The sequence below is a fragment of the Saccopteryx bilineata genome, chromosome 3 (genome assembly GCF_036850765.1).
Source record: "Saccopteryx bilineata isolate mSacBil1 chromosome 3, mSacBil1_pri_phased_curated, whole genome shotgun sequence".
In the NCBI taxonomy this organism is placed as follows: domain Eukaryota; kingdom Metazoa; phylum Chordata; class Mammalia; order Chiroptera; family Emballonuridae; genus Saccopteryx; species Saccopteryx bilineata.
Window position 1 is genome coordinate 7,078,372 of NC_089492.1, and position 26,014 is coordinate 7,104,385.

General features: G+C 52.4%; 1 protein-coding gene across 1 annotated transcript in view; it reads right to left on the reverse strand.

Moving 5' to 3' along the window:
- The window catches only part of TG (thyroglobulin), a 224,387-nt gene that overhangs the window by 110,707 nt on the left and 87,666 nt on the right, over positions 1-26,014 (reverse strand). The gene's annotated exons all lie outside the window — the stretch shown is intronic.

Sequence of the window (26,014 nt, forward strand, 5' to 3'; positions counted from 1 at the left end):
AGCTGAGTCCCTTTCCAGGAACTGCCTTTGGTCTAGATGAGCTGCCTCTTCCCTCTCTGGGGCCATTCTGCATCCAAAAACTGGCCCATGTGGGGACACATTGACCAGCCCCCTTGCCTCCACATGGGACAGCTCTGAAGGCCAGCCCAGCGCCAGAGCTCACGAAGGCACCGGGGGGTCCATGGCTCACATTGTTTCAGTTCTCCTTCTGCCCCTGCCCGATCTGCCCCGGCACCCTCACGGCATCCTCACGGGGCAGTTCCCAAGAGCACGGCACCGATCTGCCCCAGCACCTTCACGGCATCCTCATGGCATCCTCACGGGGCAGCTCCCGATAGCACAGCACCAATCTGACCCGGCATCCTCACGGGCTTGCTCCCGAGAGCATGGCACCGATCTGCCCCGGCACCCTCACAGGGCAGCTCCCGAGAGCACGGCACCGATCTGCCCCGGCATCCTCACGGGGCTTGCTCCCGAGAGCACGGCACCAATCTGCCCCGGCACCCTCACGGCATCCTCACAGGGCTTGCTCCTGAGAGCAGGGCACTGATCTGCCCCAGCATCCTCACGGCATCCTCACAGGGCTTGCTCCTGAGAGCAGGGCACTGAGCTCCCTGGGTGCAGACCTTGCTGGACAAGCCCCGCTGAGTCAGCCTCTTCCAGAGATGAGGACAGCGGGGCAGAGCGGTCAACATGGCCTGCCCTAGGGCACTCTGTCCCTAAGGCTGGACCGAGACTGGAACTCAGTCTCTGTGCCCACAGAGCCTGTGCCCTCTGGCTGCGCACCGGGCTGCCACCCACACCCTGCCCGCAGGACGTGCTGTCACAGCAAGTGAGGGGGACATGTGGGTGTACGTGCCGGAGAGAGGGTGGGCAAAGAGCTCTGTCAGAGCACCGGTGTGCCCCTGTGGGGACAGAGGGGGCCCTGAACAGGGGGCTTACACTTCCCCTGTGAGGAAGGTCTGTGGGGCCTGGCCAGTGGGTACATTACTCTGTCCACAAACAGCATTAAAGAGGGCAGATGCAGCCTGCCAAACCCAGCCTCTATGATCATTCAGGAGTGCTGATTCTAGGACATTCCAGGGAGCCGTTTAGTGGGGGCATCAGTGGTAGTTACTAGTGAAAATTGTTCTATTAATTTATTTTTATTTTTGTCTTTGACTTTTTTTTTCCTCAGAAGACCGGTTTGCCTTTATAATAAATCTTTGTGAGCATGTACCTTGCACTAGCAGGTGATCTTAGATTCAGCACTTTATAGTTTCCAAAGCGCTGTCACTCATCAGCTAAGCCCCTTGGGGGTGTAAACTCATTGCCTCAGTGTCCTCATCTGCAAAACATCCTCACATCTGATCCCCGAAATGTCCCAGGTGAGGGATGGAGTAGAGACACGAATGCCTCCTTCACCAACGAGGCGTCGGAAGCTCGGAGACCTTACATGACTTTCTAAGAACAAAGAGCTGGCTGGCCGGTGACCAAGTCTGAGATAAACTCGGTCTCCTGGAGCTCCGCCAGCGCTTTTTCTGTCCCCTCTGATCTCCCTAGATATTGGGCGTCCTTTCCAGGAGGCTGTCCCCAGGCAGAGAAAGGCCATTGTTTTTAACAGCACTATGCTTTTAGCTATGTGGGGAAGCTTATCATTTTTTTTTCTTTATCAAACCTGTCTTTGACACCCAGAGCACTGAGTGGGGGGGGGGGGTCACAAAAATTAGAATGGTAATAAAGTATCAAAACAATCTAGCACCATAATCCTTTTCCGTTCTTACTTTTTAAAAAAAATAAAAACAGAAACCCTGACCAGTGGTGGTGCAGTGGACAGAGCAACAACCTGGAAGGCTGAGGTCGCCGGTTCAAAACCCCAGGCTGGCCTGGTCCAGGCACATACAAGAAGCAACTACTACGATGCTTCCCACTCCTCCCCACCCCCATTCTCTCTCTTTCTCTCTCTCTCTAAAATGAATAAGTAAAATCTTAAAAAAATAAAAAAATAAAAACAGAAAAAGAGAAGGGAAAAGGTTTATGCAGAGAAGTCACCAAAATATAGCACCGCATTCCCCATGGTCGCATCAAGGAGTAGGCTGACCCCCACGCCGGTCCTGAAGCTGTGGGTCCATCTTCAGAACCAAGAGCCCATCTTCCTGAACTTGGGACCTGGTTCTCCTGCAGGAGACGCTGGGCTTTCATCTTCTTAAGCGTTCTTGGCAATGTTGCTATTTTCACAGGCAGTACAAGTGGCATTTTTTTGCAACAGGACCGCACTGAGCTGTGTATTTTTAGATGAGGAGCACGCTGCAATTTCAGGGAAGAGTCATGATGGGGCTTCAGGAACCAAACTCGCCAATTACGGTCTTAAATGGAAGCCTTGGCTGCGCTCCACGCTCAGATTGGTATCTGGGGGAAAGCGCTATAATTGGAGGGTGAGTTTCGTCTCCCAAGTGAGAGCCAGCTCAGCTGTCGCCGTCCCAGGGACTGGTGCCAAGTCTCGGCCACACCTTCCACCTGTCCCCATCCTCTCACCAGCAGGAACCCCTAGACTGAGGGACCGCTGTTGTGCAGAATCCAACAACTGGGTCCAGGCATCTCAGGGACACTCTGAGGACCCTTCCCTGGTGAATGTGGAACCACGGTGAAGCCTAAAAGCATCTCGGTGGCATTTTATGAGCTTCGTGTTTGCCAAGAACCTAGCAACACCATTGCATCTGACATTCACGCTAACCCGCGCTGTGGCCTCATTACTGCGCACATCTCAGACACGATGGAGGAGACGGAGCCAGGAACACGCGCCGAGGGCTGTGCTGACACCTGGCGAGCTTGGCCTTGAGCCCGGCTCCCGCCGGTTCAGAAACCGGGGTTTGTCCTGCAACGTGAGTTCTTCTCTCCGGTGACGGAGGTAATGACAGGTTTCAGCTCCCCCAGAGGATGAGGCTGCTCCCAACGCAGACCCTGCGGTGCTGTGTTGATTGGCTTTAATTGTTCCTTTTATTAAAAATACATTTTTATAGGCCCTGGCCGGTTGGTTCAGTGGTAGAGCGTCGGCCTGGTGTGCGGGGGACCCGGGTTCGATTCCTGGCCAGGGCACATAGGAGAAGCGCCCATTTGCTTCTCCACCCCACCCCCTCCTTCCTCTCTGTCTCTCTCTTCCCCTCCCGCAGCCAAGGCTCCATTGGAGCAAAGATGGCCTGGGCGCTGGGGATGGCTCCTTGGCCTCTGCCCCAGGTGCTAGAGTGGCTCTTGTTGCGGCAGAGCGACGCCCCGGAGGGGCAGAGCATCGCCCCCTGGTGGGCAGAGCATCGCCCCTGGTGGGCGTGCCAGGTGGATTCCGGTCGGGCGCATGCGGGAGTCTGTCTGACTGTCTCTCCCCGTTTCCAGCTTCAGAGAAATACAAAAAAAAAAAAAAAATACATTTTATAAATTGCACGGCCAGTGCCACTTACTAAGAAAAGATCTCCTCTTGCGTTGTAAACACTAGTTACCGCACATGAAGTACTTCTATGTGAATGACTTGTGTCTGGTGAGTTTCTACTCTCTTCCCTCACGGTGTCCATTCGGATTCTACTCACACGGTGCTTAAGCTAGAGTCACTTTGTAGCACAGTTGATCATTAAATGGGAAAAGTCTTCCCATAGTATTTTTCTTTCAGAAATATTTCTTGGGTGTTTTTCTCCAACTGTGTATTTATCAGATGATATGTAAACCCATTTTGCCAAGTTTCCAGAATGCTCTTTTGGGAAATTAATTGGAAAAATTCATTTGAGGAAAAAAAATTTAAAAAATTTTTATGTTTACATTTTGATGTGAGTAAGAATGGAATGGGATCGTTTCTGTGTGTGTGTGTTATATTTTTTTAAGTGGTCATTATTGACCTAAAGGAAAGCTATATATGGGTACTTCTTTTCGAAGAGGACACATACTGAACTCACTCTCAATGTAACTGACACAATAGTTGCAAGTCAGGCTCTTCTCTCTGTGGCTGCTTGGAAGATGGGCCCGATTTAGACGTCGACTTGAGCGATGACACGCCATCCAGCCCCTGTGACTAGTGACTGGGTCTGAGCCTACGTCATAAATAAGACATAGTGGCTAAGCAGCCAGCTTCCTTGAGCTTGCCCCAGCTCCTCCACTGAACAGGTTTGTGACTTCGAACAAAACGCCCTCCCTTTCCGAGCCTCAGTTTCCTCATCTGTAAAATGGGGATATTACAGGATGCTCTCTTCTAGGCCCGTAACCTAGAGTGACAGTGAGTTACAGTAACAGTGAGTTACTGTACAGGGGTAGGAGGACTTAGTGCATGCACACAGCCACTCGCATGGGCTAAGCTGCTGGGTCCTTGTTGCATTTGAGTCACTATCTTTTCAAAACCATGGAAGCCCGAACCTGGGACTTCTGTACCCAGGGGGGCATTCTCCAAGGCGTACAGGAGTCCAAGTCATCGCGGTGGTATCAAAACTGTCTTCCTGACTTTTCTACCTGATTCCTGCTTCCCCTCCCCCACCCCAGCCTTGGGCCAGGGCACCCCTCTTCAGTACCCTGTCCTCCGCTCTCGGGCCCCGTGACTGCTCAGACAAGTCATCAGCACGGTGGCACTGAGCAGTGTGCGTGCCTGACTGGCCCCTGAACCCACTTCCACGGAAGACCTGCTCCTGAAAACAGTGACATCCGCGGACAGCGTCTCGAGGTGTTACGAGCCCACACATCACAAAATGAACCCGCCCCGCCCTCCCCTCATCCCACACCTCGCCCCCATACTGTGTTCTCCCCTCCTCGGAGCAGGCTCCCACTCCCACCCCGTTACCCAGCCAGAAGCCCCATCGTCCTCCTCGCCTCCTCTCTCTTTGTGGGGTAACCCTGCCGCCGCAGCCCCTTGGGAGCTGTCCTTTCTTCTCCACCCGGAGTCTGGCCTTGTCAGTGTCACCACAGCCCTGACACGCCCGTTCCTGAGACCCAGATGGGCCTCCGTGCCGCCGGGCTCGCCCCCTCTCCTGTCACTGTCACACTCCAGCCAGGGTCACCTCCTGGTCCCATCACACCAATCGCACCGCTCAGTGTCCTTGGGGGGGACATGCCAAGTCCCCTGAGACTCTGTGGCATCTCCCCTCCCATGTACGGGGGGGAGGCCCGGGCGCACCCCACATATGTCATGTAATCAGAAGACGTGGAAAGTGCTATCACCTTCCTACGAAATCTGAGTTACATAGGTTAGTTTACATCAACCCTCCTTGCAGCATGAGCCATGGGAGGAGAGGTCACAGGGCAGTCCCCAAGGTCACAGGGCTGAGGCTGGTATCAGACTCCGCTCTGTCCCCTGGCAGCCCGGGACCTCCTCAGTGAGGCGAGGGCTGACTGCCAAGGTCAGGCCTCCTTCCCAGCAGTGAGGGCACGCACGCCCTCCCAGCCCCTGACCCTACCCCCGCATCGTGGTGGTGACAACCTAAGTATGAAACAGTCCATCTACAGGTCCTAAGACCTTGGAGAAGATGCCCTGGGAGGCACGTGGCCACGTGGGTCGATTAGCAGAGGGGAAACGGTGGGCCCGAAGAGAAGAGAGACTCCACAGTGTCACACAGCCCCCTCCTCCCCCCCCCCCCCCATGACAGGACATGGTAGCGAGGGTGCTACCACCTAGCGGGCAGGCCTGCTCAAGATTGTCTGAATCCGTCCTACTTACAATGCTCTACCGAGATAAACATTACCCCTATTTCACAGAGAAGAGCCCAGAGAGGGTCCAGGATTTGCCCAAGGTCACACAGCACATGTGTCCAGGGCAGCCCCACGGCCTTACATCCCACTGTGTACCACAGAGTGGCCGAGGGTGGACAGGGCAGAGGGGAGGGCAGGGCTAGCGGGGGACTAACTGAGAAGCAGGCGCGGGGGCGGGGCAGCTTGGGCCCCTCCAGAACTCCGGGGCGGCGTGGGCGGCCACCTCAGCACGGCCAGGCCTCTGAGTGATAGCGAGGTCATTTATTCCCTTCTAGAAAGCACTCCGTTTCTAATTCTCCCTTTTAATGTAGACTAAGTTAAAAAAAAAAAAGTCACTTAGATGAGAATACATTTGGAAAATTTCTACCAATATATAGAAAGCCACGTTTCATTTTATTTCCTTTCTCCTCCCTCCCCTCGCTCGCTTTCGGCTTCCCTGCCTTCCTTTCCAGACATCAGTTAAAGGAGAAACGTCTGATTTTGATTTCAAGGCTTACTTAGGGTAATTGCAACCAGTAAAAATAGATTGGGGAAAAAACCCTAGAAGACCCACATGCCTGCAGACCGATGTTGACACAGCAGGGACAGGTCGGTCGCTCGCTGGCTGGGGAGCCAAAGGGAGGGGACTTCTTCCTCCGACCCTCGTTTTCCTCGTTGGGAAAGTGGGGAGAATGTAGTTCCCAGTGTTTCTGAATCAGACCCAAGCGCACAAAGGCCAAACCCATAGCAAACGCCAGCCTTCTTCCCAACGTTCAGAGAACCCCAGGCCCGTTCGTGACAGGAAAGTAGGGTGTTCTTAAGGATTGCCAAGGACGGAGATGACAAGGACGCGGGCTGTAAGGCGTCCCCAAGAACCCTGTTCTAGCCGCCGGGCCGGCACCAGGAGGAGTCCTTGGGGCACTGACTGTGGAACGGGTTTGAGGAAACAGTGCAGGCAGTTGCCCGGCCCCTGCTGCCCGGCCGCCTGGCTGGCTGGACGGAAGCAGCAAAGTCTCGGAGCCGGTCAGGTGGGGAAGGCACGGTGGGCACCAGCAGGCAGCTCTGACCTCTGCCCGAGCAGAGTCTCCCAGCCTCGCCGGTCCGCTCAGGGCGCAATGCCGCACGACCAGTGCTCGCCGGTGGGAACGCAGCAACCTGCCGCCTTCGTCCGGCGGGACCCACACTCAGACATCCTGACTTCTCGTCACACACTGTCTTGTGAGTGAGAACCACGTCACGCTGGGCTCGGTGTGCCCTGCTCACACTCAAATAAAAACCAGATGTTCCTCTGATAACAGAACGAAGAAGAAGCAGAAAGACAGGTTATTGTGTGATCAGTTAAAAGGTGGTGACAGTGGGACCAGACCCACCTGCGGATTTAGCGTTTCTTCTGGGAGACGGCCCTCACCCCTACACTGCCTCTTTTCACATTTGAAACACTTGGAAAAATACTTAGGCATGCAATTACTTCTGCTCAGCCTCCAAATAGCTGCTCTTTTAGCTCCCCAAGTGAGCACGCTTTCACCTCTAACTTTGTATCCACGAAGCTTAGCAGAGGGATGGCTGTGAGTACCGGGCGTTGAATTATGTCCCCACCCCCTCCAAGACTCATACTTTGAAGTCCTAACCCCCCCCCAATACCCCAGAATGGGGTCCTATTTGGAGACGGGGCCTTTACAGAAGTGGTTAATTTAAAAAGAAGTCATCGCCTGACCTGCGGTGCATCAACTTGGAACACTGAGGTCGCCGGTTCAAAACCCCAGGCTTCCCTGGTCAAGGCACATATGGGAGTTGATGCTTTCTGCTCCTCCCTCCCTTCTTTCTCTCTCTCTCTCTCTCTCTCTCTCTCTCTCTCTCTCTCTCTCCCCTCTCTTTAAAATTAATAAATGAAATCTAAAAATAAATAAATTAATTAAAAAAAAATGAAGTCATCAGGATGGTCCTTAATCCAAAATGACCGTTGTCCTTATACTAAAGGAGAAATTTGGACAGAGTCACGCGCACAGGACAGGCGACGTGGAGACGCCGTTTGGAGACAGTTGTCGACCAGCGATGGAGAGGGTTCTGGGACAGATCCTCCTCTCGACGCCCGAAGACGGACCAGCCCTGCCGACTCCTCGATCCTCACCACCAGCCCCCAAACTGCGAGAGAACCCATTCCTGTTGTTCGAGGCCCCCGTGTGTGGTGTTTCGTCATGGCCACCCCAGGACACTCCCTCAGTGAGGGTGTGCTCAGGACGCACGCCCACTCCCTGATGCGCAGAGAGTCCCTGAGCCCTGCCGTTGTGCTCGGCACGGAAATCCCAGAGATAGTTCTTACCGGGGAGCCTAACGCACTTCACAGCGGCTGATACTTCCGAAGCATTTCCTATTTTCCAGACACATTGCGAGGCTACGTGTGTTGTTTAATTAATCTACAGACAGCCGTGTCTCTGGCTGTTCCGGTCACCTTGCTCGACGAGGTGGCACTGCACGTTTTCAGGAGGGACCACTCTGGGGGCCTCATCGCGGCTCTGCCTACAGCCAGCTCTGACTTTGGAGAGATTACATCCTGAGTCTCAACAGCTGTTTTGCTTTCACCTGTAAACTGGGATGGTCATGTCCGCTGTGTCACAGAGCAGGTCGCCCCATATGGTCAAGGGTATCATTGGCTGGGGCCTCTCCCCGCCTTCCTGAGGGAGAGACTGGCGGCAGCCAGGGCTTGTCCTCCCCTCTGGTTGTCCCAGTGCAGACGTCGTCACCCCCAGTGTGTGTCACAGCATGGAAAAGCCAGCAGCTCAAGACACCGGCCAAAGGCTGAACAGAACCGTGCCTGCAACCTGCCCGGGGCGTGAGACGTGATCAATAATACTCCGTAAAAAATCGACCTCTGTGTGTCAGCCTCCCAAAGCCAGAGCTCCCACCTCTGCGCTGTGTTGCTGAATGCCGTCCCTTGCAAAACGGGGAGTTTTCAATCAAAACGCAAACATTAGCAGTACTGATCGTGCCGTTGCCACCCCCTCAGCTTGCTGGTCAGGTGTGTCACACCGGGCAGCATAGTTCTGGTCATGAGGCCAGAAGGAACTAAGAAGACCCACTCAGAAGATTCAGGGGCTTGGGAGGAAGGACGAGAAGACAGCAAATGTTCAGGCGGCACCGGAGTCAGCAGGACTTGAAAGGCTGACAGGAAATGTTTTAGGCTTCTCGGCCACATTTGTTCCCCATCACATATGAGTCTACTTTTTTTTTTTTTTTACAACCCTTTAAAAATGCCTGAGGCCCATTCTCAGCTCATGGGTCAAACTAGGCTGCAGGCTGCGGGTTGTGGACCCCTGGTCTAGAAGCCAGAGGCTGAGAAAGGTCAGTCCCTACACACCACAATGGACGGGAGCCAGAGATCTGAAGGGCCTGGCCGGGACTGAACAGACACCTGACAGGGAGTTTCTGGGCTTTTTCCAGGAAGCAGGAGGAGCCGGGCAGGGGCTGTCTGGAAGGTAAAATGTAGTAATTTTATGTGTTGATAGCTGTCCTTCCTAACCTGGCGCGTCACAGGCTCTCTGCAAACTGACGAGGACTAGCTTTGTGTTTAAAAATTAGTCTTATTTGGTGGAATGAGAACTCAGCGACCATGAGCTGCCCTCCAATCCAGGGGAGGATTGTCAGCCAGCCTGGCATCGCCCCGTCCACACAGCCTCTGTGGCTCCTGGTCCCACCTGCTGCTGTCCCCGACTCTGGGAAATCACTGCATCGCTGTCACAGCTCACCTGGGAACCTGTCTCGCCCTTCCCCTCTATTGCGTCCCGGAGACAAGGGTCCTTACCACGGCCATAATGTCCCCTGCCCTCATCGCGGGTCACCTGCTAATTCTTCTCATCTTTCTCAGCCGGGAGATGCCCGGCCATTTCTCCCGCTTTCTTCAAATTCTCTGCCAGCCAGCTCACAATTTCCACTCCACCCCCATTTCTACTAACTTCTCGGGTGACTTTCATCTAGTGGGGAAGCTGGATGACTTAGTCAATACTCTGGTCTCTGGATCCCTGAGACCTTCATTTCTACTCGTTCCATCTCCGAACGTCCAAGAGCTCGCCCCAGCCTCCATCGTGGCCCAGACTCCGTCACCGTTCCGAACATCGTTTCGCTAAAGCTCTGCCGCTGTTCCATCTCATGATCCTCTTTTCTCCAGAGCATTTCCACACATTTCTCCCACTAAAAAACTGCTCTTCGATTTCACCGTGATTTCTGCTCTTGCAGCCGCTCCACGTGACCCACCTTGACTGACATATCGTCAGCCAATGCAGACGTCCTAAGCCGAGACCTCCCGCTGGTCCATCACTTCAGCTTTCCTGTTACCAGTGCCTCGGCTCTCTTCCACCCCCTCTGGGCTAACCCCAGGGGCCTGCTTTCTGTGCAGCTTGCCTTGGCTGCTGAGCACGGCTGGAGAATCACCCACAGGGGACAGGCTGGTGCCTTCACCACTTTGGGTCTTCAGCCTCAGTTTGGACTCTCAACGCAGACTGACAACACAGTCTCCTCTCCTCCACTCTGCAGCCACCGCTCCCAATGCTTGTCACTCTCTCCAGGAGCGGACGTTGTCACTGCCACCCTGACTCTCAGCACGTGCCTGACTTCTGGCCTCCCAGGGAAAAGAGGGCCCGCTGTCAACATCTGCCTCAGTCCTTGTCCCCTTCTCCGCTCCATCACCCGGTTCATCTTTCCCCTTCATTTCTCCTGAACGGAGGAAGGGCGGGGGATGGCGGCCGATCCCCCCCACCTGTGCTCCAGGGTGTGTTTTGTCACCGCCCTGGGGCAGCCATCTATCAGTTGTCCCCAAATCCAACCACACTCCCATCCCTCCTCTCCTTCACTCTGTCCTGGGACACGGACACATTCCTCTGCAGGAAAACGCACTCAGATCTCCCCGTTAGAAAACCAGCATCTTACTCCAACCCATTTCTTGTGTTTTTACTTGGGATCTGGGTCTCAGGGAGCCTATTTTCCTGAAAATATGGAAAAAAAATTGTATGTATAGAGGGGCATACTGTTTTCAATACATCGTCATGAGTATTGGACCTAAAAACGGATGATCACCAACTGATATGCCAGGATTATTTTTTAAAATGTCGGTCACATTTATGTTCTTCCTTCGCAGCCAAGATTCTTGGGGGAAGTCTGTAGTTCCCACTGCCTCAAATACCCTGTTCAGTATCTTCCCTCATCACTCCACTGTAGCTGCAAAGTGGATCCTGTGACTAACCCGGCGAGTCTGTGCAGCCTGAACCTTCCCTGACACCACTGGTCACCTCTCCCGGCCCTGGTGCCCACGACCTCCGTGCCGATCACCCAGCTGTTCTTCTGGCTCCCGCTCTTCCTTCCATACGCTGTTTCTCAGAGGTCCGCCCTTGACCTCGACTATTTACCTCTGACACATTCTCCATGTGTGATCTCACTATCCCCAAGAGCTCACACGTTACGGACATGCTGATAATTAGTACACATCTCTGCAGACCTTCAGCCCAAGCTTCATGCTGAGACATTCAGGGATTACCAGACACCTCTAAGCAGGATTTGAAAGCTGAACGCTCATTCTCACTTCCCTTCTCACCAACACTCTTCAACTGGTCTCCTCACATTCTCTATCTTGGGAATTAGCCCAGGAAAACCACGGCCCGTGGGAATGCCCAACCTGAAATGTTAAACCTCATCCTTGACTGGTATTCAAGTAGATTGTATATCCATCAGGAAAGGGCATTATCGGAGGAAAGTCAGGGTAAATGTATTTGCAAATCTCAATTTCTCATTCTACCAGTTTCATCAAAGATTCTCCCTGGGACAGACACATCCTATCTGAATTCCTAACAACAGACCTGGCCTCAAAGGTTCCTCAGGCCCTGACTACGGCCTCTCTCACCTGCCTCTTCAGCCCCATCATTCACCAGCCTACTTCCTACCACCCCAAACCCACACCTGGTGATCCAGCAAAACCCGTGTTGTATGTATGACTGCGTGAACGGTTCTCTTTGATTGACACGTGCTTACAAAGCGCAGTTTATTCATATAAACTGAACATCCTTTAAAGCCCAAGTCAGACGTCGCGTCCTGTTGAAACCCACGGAACACTCCTTTCTGCGCCGCCCTGAACAGTTTGTCTTCAGCTCCAAGTGGCTGGTAAATATATCTACTGTTACACTAATAGGCTGCATCGCAACTTACTTATGTGTTTTACCTGTTGAATTTTAAGCTCCTTGAAATCAAAGTCTTTGCCTCAGTTTCCACTGATTCTCCAAGACCTCTCATAACAGTATTTAAAAACCTGTTACCAATAAAAGTAGTATTACAGTTGGAGCTAGCATTTATTAAGGCTTCTATGTGCTAATAGGAATAATAATATTACTATCCTGCATGAATAGCCCAATCCATAAATCTGTATCAAATGAATTAAGTTCCTTAATTAATAAAGGAGAAATAAGAGTCTAACCCTCATTTTAATTCTATAAAAATCAACACTGGAATTATTCACATACCACAAGACTTCAGTAATAATTATTGACTAAATCAATTAGTGGGTCAATGAACCACATAGGAAGCCGGTAACGGCCAATTGTGGAGCATTCCAGTTTACGAAACACTTCCTACTTAAGCCGCAACATTTAATAACTACATCAACCTGGTGCATTAATTGTATTATTATTACGCTTTTGCAAGGGACTGGACTGAAGCTCAGAGGAGGTGCATAACTTGGCCAACGTGTCAGCTCCTCATCTGCAAACCAGGAACTTGACCCAGACCGTCCCTCCCTCCCCCGCTCCGCAACAGCTGCCTCCTCCTCCTCATGACTCACCTTCAGACTCAGAGATCACTTCCCTGTAATGGCAGGGACACTGTAGGCAGGGGTTTCCACAGACATCTGAAGCGGCCCAGCCTCTGCTGAGGCTGTGAGCTTGTGGGCTGATGAGTCACCACCCTTGGTACTGCTGACATCAAAGACTCTTCTAGAGAAATGTCTGAGTTACCAAACCACACTCATGGAAAGGGACCTGGAGCTGCAGTCAGGCCCTCCATGTCCTCCTGACTGATGACCAGGCTCATCACCAGCAAAAGTCCCAGTGGAAATTCTAAGGCTCAGGTGAAACTGACTTCTCTCTAGAAAGTGTGCCGCCTGTGAAGTGGGCACCGCTCACATTCCCCCCCACACACTACAAAGGCGACCTGGGAGGCGGTACGGTAACGGCGCTTCCTGGGAACACCTGCTCTCCTCTTTCTTGGCGTCGTTCTGTGCGGCCCAGGGTGGCCGGGTAAAACTGCGGAAATTCCGAGGCCCAGAGGCACACGGAGCCCCAGCGCACTCAGCAAAGTAATTCCTGTCGTACCCAGAGCCCTCCCTCGCAGCGTGGAACGAGAGCGCCGGACGGAGGCTCTGCTCTCTCACCGGGCTGTAGGTGACTTGCCCCGAGTCACACGGAGGCTCTGCTCTCTCACCGGGCTGTAGGTGACTTGCCCAGAGTCACACGGAGGCTCTGCTCTCTCCCTGGGCTGTAGGTGACTTGCCCAGAGTCACACGGAGGCTCTGTTCTCTCACCGGGCTGTAGGTGACTTGCCCCGAGTCACACGGAGGCTCTGCTCTCTCACCGGGCTGTAGGTGACTTGCCCCGAGTCACACGGAGGCTCTGCTCTCTCACCGGGCTGCAGGTGACTTGCCCCGAGTCACACGGAGGCTCTGCTCTCTCACCGGGCTGTAGGTGACTTGCCCCGAGTCACACGGAGGCTCTGCTCTCTCCCTGGGCTGTAGGTGACTTGCCCCGAGTCACACGGAGGCTCTGCTCTCTCACCGGGCTGCAGGTGACTTGCCCCGAGTCACACGGAGGCTCTGCTCTCTCCCTGGGCTGCAGGTGACTTGCCCAGAGTCACACGGAGGCTCTGCTCTCTCCCTGGGCTGCAGGTGACTTGCCCAGAGTCACACGGAGGCTCTGCTCTCTCACCGGGCTGCAGGTGACTTGCCCCGAGTCACACGGAGGCTCTGCTCTCTCCCTGGGCTGCAGGTGACTTGCCCCGAGTCACACGGAGGCTCTGCTCTCTCCCTGGGCTGTAGGTGACTTGCCCCGAGTCACACGGAGGCTCTGCTCTCTCCCTGGGCTGTAGGTGACTTGCCCCGAGTCACACGGAGGCTCTGCTCTCTCCCTGGGCTGTAGGTGACTTGCCCCGAGTCACACGGAGGCTCTGCTCTCTCCCTGGGCTGTAGGTGACTTGCCCCGAGTCACACGGAGGCTCTGCTCTCTCACTGGGCTGTAGGTGACTTGCCCCGAGTCACACGGAGGCTCTGCTCTCTCACCGGGCTGTAGGTGACTTGCCCCGAGTCACACGGCTGGGCCGGACCCAGGCGGTCAGACTCCAGGGACTGCACTCCCACCCTCTGCCGCTGCTGTCACTGCAGTCCCCAGAGCAGCTGCTTGTCAACCACGTGCTGTACGTGTCGGGCGTCTTGCTCAGCACTGTCCCCACCAGGCTTCATCCAACCTCGCAGCATCTTGTGCATGTAGGCGATGACGTTATTGTCAGATTTGGGTCCAGCGCTCCCTTAAACTCGAGGCCCCTTTAAACGCAAAATCCCCTCACCCAACCTCCCTCTGGGGTAGCTTTCTCATTAAGCACCTCCCTCACCGAACCTCCCCCTCCCTTTAAGCAGTACCCCCCCCAGCCCAGGAGGATCTGGGATGTGTCCTTGGGGCAAGGCCTTCAGGAGGGGTCTGAGGTCGGCAAAGGGAGACAGCCTGTGACCAAGGCCACAAACCAGGACGGGCTGATCTGAGCAAGTCCAACTGCACCGAGCCCCACGGCAGCAGACAGCTGCAGCAACCCCTCTATCAGACACCCCCTTCCTGCAGCTGTCCACCACGCCACTGGGGTCCCAGCCCCTCCGTGCGCAGATGCATCAATAACCCTCTTACAACACTCATCAGGCCCGTGCGTCCTCCTTTGTTCGAGCCTAACAGTTATGAAGTCCACCTCAGGGACACTCAGGCTCCACGTGACTTGTGCTGGGTCAGTGACTAGACCTGCAGCAGGCCTGGAGCTGGACTTGAAACCTATACACACCCAGCGCCCCAAGTCTCTCTGCCTCATCGCTTCTCCTGCTACAAACATCTGCCAAGTGCCTCTGGCTGGCTTGTGCCTAAGTTATCACAAAAAAAAAAACCAAAAAAACAGAAGAAACGCAAAACCACACCTCAAAGCATAACTGAACCAAGCAACAAAGTTACAAACATAGAAAACGCAAAGGGAACCCTAGAAGCCGTCTCAGACACCCCCTCACACAGCCAGAGACTCTCCAACACCCCTGAATCCTCCAGCAGCGGGGAGCTCATCCCCTCAGTTAGCACCACGACAGGAAACCCAGAGCCTTCTCCTTCCGTCATCCGACCTCATCGTCCCCCCTCACCCTCACCGCATCTCCCGCTGGTCCCCCCAGGACGCCAGAGCCTCCATCCATACGGAAGCCTTCCCTTGGTCCCTCTGACCGGGCCCTCTCACCTCCTGGACCGGGCACACAGGGGAGAGAGGGGCCCGCTGCCTTGATGAATCAAACTTCTCTCCTGCAAGGAGATCAGGGAATTCAGCAGAGATGATAAAGGAAGGCAGTCTGAAGGGTCATTAAAAAAAAATTCTGTAGCATTGACCACTTGTAACATAGTCTTACCATTTTTAATCAACAGGTAAAATTAGTAGGATCCACAAAAATGAAGGAAACCCATCACCGTCGATGGCTTGCATTCAGGGACGGTTTAACTCCTAGCTCCACGGACTAGTTTGAAAAGCCCTGGGAAGAGTATAACCTGTCTAAAATATTTATATATCCCCCCCAAATGCTTGTCAAATGGTGCTGGCACCTCAGTTATCACAAAAACAGAAGGAAAACAGAAACCACACCTTTAAGCATAACTGAACCAATCAATAGAGTTACAAAAATAGAAAACGTAGAGCGACAGAAACCTTCCTGGTTCACCCACTTATTAAAACGTGAGCCCTCTCGGGGGAAATGACATCCTTTTCAAAAACAACGTAGGCCCTACGTTGGCGTATTTTGTTCTTGGCTCTTTCTGCTTTAAATTTGATTGAGCAAATCCTTGGTGTACCAGATACAAAAAGTAGCTGTCTGGGGAGGAAGTTAGGCAGGGAAATCCTGTGTTTTCTCCAACCCCTAAGATCTCACGAGGGTTTCAGATGCAACCGTTCAGCAGACATCAGTCAAACGCCTCCAGGCGCACGATGTCCAGCTGCCCGCCTGGGTTGTCCACTGCACCGCGGCAGGGGCGGCACCCCTAAAGGCTACCTGGGAGAGGAACCCCTCAGAGCTGCCAGGGCGCGACCTAATCCAGCTATGCCAACACTGCCAATCGCCGCCAGGGACTGGGCGTAGCTATTCCTACCTATAATATCTCTTCCAAGCTTAGTAACCACCTCTCTGAAATAAACATCATCATCTCCGTGACACAGATGAGGCAGCCGAGACTCGGAGAGACCCTTTAGACTGGTCAAGGTTGCACACGTACAGAGTGGTAGAGGAAGGGCTCCCAGAGCCCAGGGGGCTATCACCACCACCCCACACCGCCCAATATTCCTTTACTGATTCATTCTTTCAACAAACATCAGTGGAAACAGTATCAGCTTTAAATACTAACCTAGAGTAAAGTAAATATAACTTAAAAAAAATGATAAATATACTATTGAGCATCTACTGTATAGCAGACACTTTGCTAAGTGTTTAAATTAAACTGTGAATTACAGAACATCTGCCCTTGGGAACACTGAGTCTATAGCAGACAAGCTAGCAGGGGAAGTCCATTCATTCATTCATTCATTCATTCATTATTTCCGGAGTACTGACTAGGGGCCGCTCACGCTTCCAGGTGCTACCACACAGCAGTGAGCAGGACCGACAAAGCCCCTGCCCTGCACAGCGGGCCTCCCAGAAGAGGGGCAGACAGACCCTGAGAAGTGACCCAGGGAGATACTTCATAGCTCAGGCTGTCGGAAGACAGTGAAGCTGGTGAAGAAGTAGAGAGGCCGGAGGGGCCGCTTTGACAGGGGGGTTGGGTCTGTTTGGGGGGTAGGGGCATTAGCTCAGAGCAAGGAGGAGCAAGCCCAGTAGGGATGTATCAGGAGGAGGCTCTGGGGCTGGGCATTCTGCCAGCTCCGTCCACCGCCACAGCCCCCTGTGCCTGGCACGGAACAGGGGCTCACCTCATACCTGTTGACTGAATGCAGGTATGACAGCTGAGGCAGAGAAACCGTAACTGTCTCCCAAGTCCAGTGCCTCCGCAGCCCGCTGGAGGCTCCCTCCTGCCCCGTGGACAGAGGGAGACCTTCCAGGCTGGGGGCCAGTTCCCTCACATTTCCTGTTTCCCTGGAGCTGCCATGGCTGTGCTCCCAGTTTGCCAGCTGCGTCCCTCTCCTTCCCAGCCCCCGGGTCTCTGAGAAGCGGAGGCGAGGTCCAGGGCAGCTGCCCCACGGGAGGGAAGCCGGGCCCAGAGCACATTCGGCCCTGCCAACTCCGGTCGCCCGGACGGCGCAGCAGGTACGCATCCGGGCTGCACCGTCCAGGGCTGGTTTGGGAGCAGAGTTGATTGCACGCTGGACGCTGTACCTGCTGCCTAGATGGTCCACCCGGGGCTCTTGAGAGAAGGGACGAGCAGTGTGTGCCCACCAGCCTTGCCTCACTGGCCGCTGGGATATGAGACAACAATTCTCATGCAAACTGACAGAGTCCACTGTGAGCTCCCGCGAGAGGGTGCATGTGTGTGTGACTGTGTGTGAATGTGTGTGTTTACATAGCTACGCACATATCTGGGAAGGAGACTGAACTGGTGCATGTGTGTGACTGTGTGTCAGTGTGTGTGTTTGCATAGCTACACACATATCTGGGAAGGAGACTGAACTGGTGCATGTGTGTGACTGTGTGTCAGTGTGTGTGTTTACATAGCTACGCACATATCTGGGAAGGAGACTGAACTGGTGCATGTGTGTGACTGTGTGTATGTGTGTTTACATAGCTACGCACATATCTGGGAAGGAGACTGAACTGGTGCACGTGTGTGACTGTGTGTGTGTATGTGTGTTTACATAGCTACGCACATATCTGGGAAGGAGACTGAACTGGTGCACGTGTGTGACTGTGTGTGTTTACATAGCTACGCACATATCTGGGAAGGAGACTGAACTGGTGCATGTGTGTGATTGTGTGTGAATGTGTGTGTTTACATAGCTACGCACATATCTGGGAAGGAGACTGAACTGGTGCATGTGTGTGTAAGTGTGTGTGTGAATGTGTGTGTTTACATAGCTACGCACATATCTGGGAAGGAGACTGAACTGGTGCATGTGTGTGATTGTGTGTCAGTGTGTATGTTTACATAGCTACGCACATATCTGGGAAGGAGACTGAACTGGTGCACGTGTGTGACTGTGTGTGAGTGTGTGTGTTTACATAGCTACGCACATATCTGGGAAGGAGACTGAACTGGTGCATGTGTGTGATTGTGTGTCGGTGTGTGTGTTTCCATAGCTATGCACATATCTGGGAAGGAGACTGAACTGGTGCATGTGTGTGACTGTGTGTATGTGTGTTTACATAGCTACGCACATATCTGGGAAGGAGACTGAACTGGTGCATGTGTGTGACTGTGTGTCAGTGTGTGTGTTTACATAGCTACGCACACATCTGGGAAGGAGACTGAACTGGTGCATGTGTGTGACTGTGTGTATGTGTGTTTACATAGCTACGCACATATCTGGGAAGGAGACTGAACTGGTGCACGTGTGTGACTGTGTGTGTGTATGTGTGTTTACATAGCTACGCACATATCTGGGAAGGAGACTGAACTGGTGCATGTGTGTGACTGTGTGTGTTTACATAGCTACGCACATATCTGGGAAGGAGACTGAACTGGTGCATGTGTGTGATTGTGTGTGAATGTGTGTGTTTACATAGCTACGCACATATCTGGGAAGGAGACTGAACTGGTGCATGTGTGTGATTGTGTGTGAATGTGTGTGTTTACATAGCTACGCACATATCTGGGAAGGAGACTGAACTGGTGCACGTGTGTGATTGTGTGTCAGTGTGTATGTTTACATAGCTACGCACATATCTGGGAAGGAGACTGAACTGGTGCACGTGTGTGACTGTGTGTGAGTGTGTGTGTTTACATAGCTACGCACATATCTGGGAAGGAGACTGAACTGGTGCATGTGTGTGATTGTGTGTCAGTGTGTGTGTTTACACAGCTACACACATATCTGGAAAGGAGACTGAACTGGTGCATGTGTGTGACTGTGTGTGAGTGTGTGTGTTTACACAGCTACACACATATCTGGAAAGGAGACTGAACTGGTGCATGTGTGTGACTGTGTGTGAGTGTGTGTGTTTACACAGCTACACACATATCTGGAAAGGAGACTGAACTGGTGCATGTGTGTGATTGTGTGTCAGTGTGTGTGTTTTCATAGCTACACACACATCTGGGAAGGAGACTGAACTGGTGCATGTGTGTTTACATAGCTACGCACATATCTGGGAAGGAGACTGAACTGGTGCATGTGTGTGACTGTGTGTCAGTGTGTGTGTTTACATAGCTACACACACATCTGGGAAGGAGACTGAACTGGTGCATGTGTGTGACTGTGTGTCAGTGTGTGTGTTTCCATAGCTACGCACATATCTGGAAAGGAGACTGAACTGGTGCATGTGTGTGATTGTGTGTCAGTGTGTGTGTTTACATAGCTACGCACATATCTGGGAAGGAGACTGAACTGGTGCATGTGTGTGACTGTGTGTCAGTGTGTGTGTTTACATAGCTACGCACATATCTGGGAAGGAGACTGAACTGGTGCATGTGTGTGACTGTGTGTGAGTGTGTGTGTTTACATAGCTACGCACATATCTGGGAAGGAGACTGAACTGGTGCATGTGTGTGACTGTGTGTGAGTGTGTGTGTTTACACAGCTACACACATATCTGGAAAGGAGACTGAACTGGTGCATGTGTGTGACTGTGTGTCAGTGTGTGTGTTTACACAGCTACACACATATCTGGAAAGGAGACTGAACTGGTGCATGTGTGTGATTGTGTGTCAGTGTGTGTGTTTTCATAGCTACGCACATATCTGGGAAGGAGACTGAACTGGTGCATGTGTGTGATTGTGTGTCAGTGTGTGTGTTTACATAGCTACACACACATCTGGGAAGGAGACTGAACTGGTGCATGTGTGTGACTGTGTGTCAGTGTGTGTGTTTCCATAGCTATGCACATATCTGGAAAGGAGACTGAACTGGTGCACGTGTGTGATTGTGTGTCAGTGTGTGTGTTTTCATAGCTACGCACATATCTGGGAAGGAGACTGAACTGGTGCATGTGTGTGATTGTGTGTGAGTGTGTGTGTTTACATAGCTACGCACATATCTGGGAAGGAGACTGAACTGGTGCATGTGTGTGACTGTGTGTCAGTGTGTGTGTTTACATAGCTACACACACATCTGGGAAGGAGACTGAACTGGTGCATGTGTGTGACTGTGTGTCAGTGTGTGTGTTTCCATAGCTACGCACATATCTGGAAAGGAGACTGAACTGGTGCACGTGTGTGATTGTGTGTCAGTGTGTGTGTTTACATAGCTACGCACATATCTGGGAAGGAGACTGAACTGGTGCATGTGTGTGACTGTGTGTCAGTGTGTGTGTTTACATAGCTACGCACATATCTGGGAAGGAGACTGAACTGGTGCATGTGTGTGACTGTGTGTGAGTGTGTGTGTTTACATAGCTACGCACACATCTGGGAAGGAGACTGAACTGGTGCATGTGTGTGACTGTGTGTGAGTGTGTGTGTTTACACAGCTACACACATATCTGGAAAGGAGACTGAACTGGTGCATGTGTGTGATTGTGTGTCAGTGTGTGTGTTTACATAGCTACGCACATATCTGGGAAGGAGACTGAACTGGTGCATGTGTGTGATTGTGTGTGAGTGTGTGTGTTTTCATAGCTACGCACATATCTGGGAAGGAGACTGAACTGGTGCATGTGTGTGATTGTGTGTCAGTGTGTGTGTTTACATAGCTACACACACATCTGGAAAGGAGACTGAACTGGTGCATGTGTGTGATTGTGTGTCAGTGTGTGTGTTTCCATAGCTATGCGCATATCTGGAAAGGAGACTGAACTGGTGCACGTGTGTGATTGTGTGTGAGTGTGTGTGTTTACATAGCTACGCACATATCTGGGAAGGAGACTGAACTGGTGCACGTGTGTGATTGTGTGTCAGTGTGTGTGTTTACACAGCTACACACATATCTGGAAAGGAGACTGAACTGGTGCATGTGTGTGATTGTGTGTGAGTGTGTGTGTTTACATAGCTACGCACACATCTGGGAAGGAGACTGAACTGGTGCATGTGTGTGATTGTGTGTGAGTGTGTGTGTTTACATAGCTACGCACATATCTGGGAAGGAGACTGAACTGGTGCATGTGTGTGACTGTGTGTCAGTGTGTGTGTTTACATAGCTACGCACATATCTGGGAAGGAGACTGAACTGGTGCATGTGTGTGATTGTGTGTCAGTGTGTGTGTTTACATAGCTATGCACATATCTGGGAAGGAGACTGAACTGGTGCATGTGTGTGATTGTGTGTCAGTGTGTGTGTTTGCATAGCTACGCACATATCTGGGAAGGAGACTGAACTGGTGCATGTGTGTGTAAGTGTGTGTGTGAGTGTGTGTGTTTACATAGCTACACACACATCTGGGAAGGAGACTGAACTGGTGCATGTGTGTGATTGTGTGTGAGTGTGTGTGTTTACATAGCTACGCACATATCTGGGAAGGAGACTGAACTGGTGCATGTGTGTGATTGTGTGTCAGTGTGTGTGTTTACATAGCTACGCACATATCTGGAAAGGAGACTGAACTGGTGCATGTGTGTGATTGTGTGTCAGTGTGTGTGTTTACATAGCTATGCACATATCTGGGAAGGAGACTGAACTGGTGCATGTGTGTGATTGTGTGTCAGTGTGTGTGTTTGCATAGCTACGCACATATCTGGGAAGGAGACTGAACTGGTGCATGTGTGTGTAAGTGTGTGTGTGAGTGTGTGTGTTTACATAGCTACGCACATATCTGGGAAGGAGACTGAACTGGTGCATGTGTGTGATTGTGTGTCAGTGTGTGTGTTTACATAGCTACGCACATATCTGGGAAGGAGACTGAACTGGTGCATGTGTGTGATTGTGTGTCAGTGTGTGTGTTTACATAGCTACGCACATATCTGGGAAGGAGACTGAACTGGTGCATGTGTGTGATTGTGTGTCAGTGTGTGTGTTTACACAGCTACGCACATATCTGGAAAGGAGACTGAACTGGTGCATGTGTGTGACTGTGTGTCAGTGTGTGTGTTTACACAGCTACACACACATCTGGGAAGGAGACTGAACTGGTGCATGTGTGTGATTGTGTGTGAGTGTGTGTGTTTACACAGCTACACACACATCTGGGAAGGAGACTGAACTGGTGCATGTGTGTGTAAGTGTGTGTGTGAGTGTGTGTGTTTACACAGCTACGCACATATCTGGAAAGGAGACTGAACTGGTGCATGTGTGTGACTGTGTGTCAGTGTGTGTGTTTACACAGCTACACACACATATCTGGGAAGGAGACTGAACTGGTGCATGTGTGTGATTGTGTGTGAGTGTGTGTGTTTACACAGCTACACACATATCTGGGAAGGAGACTGAACTGGTGCATGTGTGTGATTGTGTGTCAGTGTGTGTTTACATAGCTACGCACACATCTGGGAAGGAGACTGAACTGGTGCATGTGTGTGACTGTGTGTGTGTATGTGTGTTTACATAGCTACACACATATCTGGGAAGGAGACTGCACTCCTATATAAACATGAGACAATTTTGCAGTCAGTGTCTGCTCACCTTTTAGCCTGCACCTTTTAGTACCTGCACCTTTTAGCCAAAAACAAAGGATTAAGCATTAGGCTTGTGTGTGTGTGGGGGGGGGAGGGTGTTAACGCACCACCAGTCCCACAGCTACAGTGTGTGTGTGTGGGGGGGGGGTGACAGTACACCTGGGTTGGTGCAGGACAGTCTGTCCAGTTCTAATAAAACCCCCTCCACCCCCCCAGCTGCCCCAGAGCAGACCACCAGAGCACAGCACCCCGGCAATGCCCACTGTGACGTCCCTCCAGGTCCCTCTCACAGCCGGAGAGCACTGAGCACAGCGCCTGCTGTCGCCCTCCATACACAGGACTTCTTTAGACGTGTGCCTTGACCGCTCTGCCGTCCGCGGGCTGAGGCCCGGGAGAGGCGCTTGCTCTGGAAACATCACGGGCTTGGACTTGGAACTGCCGCCGACATTTCCGAAACACTCACTGAGGAGCGGTGCGGGCCGAGCACTGCCGTTTGTTTACTCCTCCACACAAGCCTGCAGGATTGACGTTTCTTCTTTTTCACCATCAGCCTCATGTTACAGAAGCAAGCGAAGGCTGCAAGAGCCTGAGGCTCTGGCCCCGGAGTCCTCAGCTGGCAGAGCTACGGACAGAACTGGGCGCTGAGCAGACTGGCTTCAAAGCTCACGGCTGTGCCAGGAGCACCCCCCCCGCCATCGCTTCCCTCAATTAGCCGGTGTGGTGTGCACGCTCCCTGCCAGCGCTGACATTCTTGAGGATCACACGACTGCCTCCGGCTTAATGGAAAACAGCTGCTGGAACCACCAACTGAATTCCATCGCTCAGCCCCAGCCGAAAGCGAAGGACGCGGGCAGAGCAGACGAGGAGGACTGGCTGCAGTCATGGCCCCAAAAGACCGTCCGTGCGGCTGCCTCCGTTTCCATCCACCCGGAACTCGCTGTCACTGTCCCTGAGCTCCAGGACGAGGCTGGGAGCGACGCTGGAAAAGCTAAACAAGGCCAATTTGAAGGAGGCTAAGCATCGCCCGGCCCCCTCTCGGCTGCAGCCGCGCTCACTCACAGCGCCCTCTGCTGGGAGCGACCTGTGCTGCACCCGCTCCTCCAAGGGCACTCAAGGTCAAGGGTTGGAGGGCATTTTGAAGCCCCCTGGGGGATACTAACTTAGAATACAGAACAGGTTTCTAAAGACTCATGGTCTGTGTTTCCCCCTGGCGTGCAATCCAACTGCTCACTTTGCCTCAGTGGCTCCTACGAGCAGCGTGCTTCTGAAATAGTGCGCGAGAAGCAAAATGTGACTTGTCCTGGGAATGAGTGAGCCCTTGGGAGATCGGACAAGCAGACGTGCAGGCGTGCAGGGGGAGGGAGAGTGAGGTCCTCCAGTGCCCGAGGAGACAACGTGCGCTAACCCTGGGCTCCCACTCTGCATTGGTTGCTGCGGGTCTTTCAAACAGCAATGGACATTTTTCCCTTAAGAAGAAAGAACAACTTTATGATTTCGCCTGTTGGGGTTTTCTTTAAGTACAATTTTTCCCTGAAAAGAGTAAAATGAGGCTCTATACACAGATGACACAATTGCCCTCATTTTCTCAAAATCTAGCTTGTCCATCCACCAACGCACCCCCTTCACAGCCCAAAGGAAGAGCTTTGGAATAGTTTGAAAGCTCATTGTGCAAGGAGGTGCGGTACCCAACACGCGCTATCATTCAGTCCTCTCCCCCATCCAGCCTGTTCCTGCCCTGCAGTCCTGAACTGGTCGCGTTTCCCTGCCATGCTGGCACATGCCCCTGGGCGGCTGTTCATGCGCTGCCCTCTGCCCAGGAAGCCTCCTACCCGCTCCTGGCCATCTGACAAATACATGCTAGTCCTCCATGCTAGGTCGGCCATGGCGGGCCTGTGGTCACCCCTGCTGTCTGTGCCAGATCCCCACCCTCCCACGACAGCCTCCCAGCAGGTTTGCTGTGGTGTGAGTGGTTCCTCTCCCCAAACTCTGTCTTCCGGTGCCTTCCTCCTGATGACAGTACAGACTCCCACCTTTGCAATCAAATCCTCCAACCTCCGGCTCAGCACTGTCCCCAAGCAAAGGGAAAATGCAGAAGCCGTTATCCCAAAGTGGCCGGCATATGTGTATTCGCTGAACCGCAGTCCGCTGAAGTGAAAAATGATCTGTTGTGCCCGAATGCTTTTCCCTGCTTGCCCCCCAGCCCCGGAGCTCCCTGCCACTCTCCTTCGCACTCCGCCGCCCCAAGGGATCTTCTCAAGGTCAAGTTTGCAAACCCAGGATGAAGGCTCTGACACCCGCTTCACGCTCGGCTACAGGACTTTTCTACGGTTCATCTTCTGCCTCATTCCACTGACGGCCCTGTTCCTGCCTCACCGAACTCTCCAATCTCTGATTTTATGCCCCCGGGGCCTTGCACAGACAAATCCCTGTCTCTTGAATGACTTCTTGAAACTCGCCCCTTTGACAAACTCCTGCCATCTTCAAATCAGTGATTGCATTAGAAGCCTTCTCTGGAGCAACACCAATGAAGGGCTTAGAGCAGTTAGTTTGGTTTGTGCGCAGGGCAGGCCTGTGAGATGTCAGAAGTCCCCTCTACTTCATACCATCGCCATTGACCAGTCAAAGCACCAGACTCCCCTTTCACACTGAACTTCAAAGGGGCGGTTTATATGCCAAGACAGAGGCCAAGAGATTAGCTCTCCAGCCGAGGCAAGGACTCAAATGTCCACCTTTCCCACCCTTTCCAGAAGTTCAAACCAAGTACTCTAATCTAACTCCAAGGGGCCAGAAGCACGTGGGGTCAAATCCCAGCTGGGTCATTCAACCTCACAGAGTCTCCGTTTCCTTATTAGAAAAACAGATCTTGCTGCCATCAAACTTCCTGGTAAGCGTTAAATGATTTATGAAATGTTTGGTATTTAATAAATATTTCCTTTCTCCCTGAATAGAAACTGCGGAGAGATGAGCGTCATACGAAAGCATAGTGTACACTCATGCAAGCCTGCACGCGCAATCCATGTCAGAATCACGTTGGCATGCCCACACCGTGGGGCAGAATGATCCCCTCCTCTGACTCACATCAAAGGCGCAGCTCAGACTCCAATTCCACTTTGGGAAGTCTAAGTGCAGATGGAATGTCAGCTCTGATGTCACTCCTGCTCACAAATCACACTTGTCAACGGCGCATTTAAAAACACTGTGACCGCCCACTCTGCCTTGGAAACATCTACTCGGATCCACAAATTTTGTGTGTGTTTGTGAAGGGAGATGGTCTCTATACTCCATCTTCTTTTTTTATTTTTTATTTTTATTTTTTTTGCATTTTTCTGAAGCTGGAAACAGGGAGAGACAGTCAGACAGACTCCCGCATGCGCCCGACCGGGATCCACCCGGCATGCCCA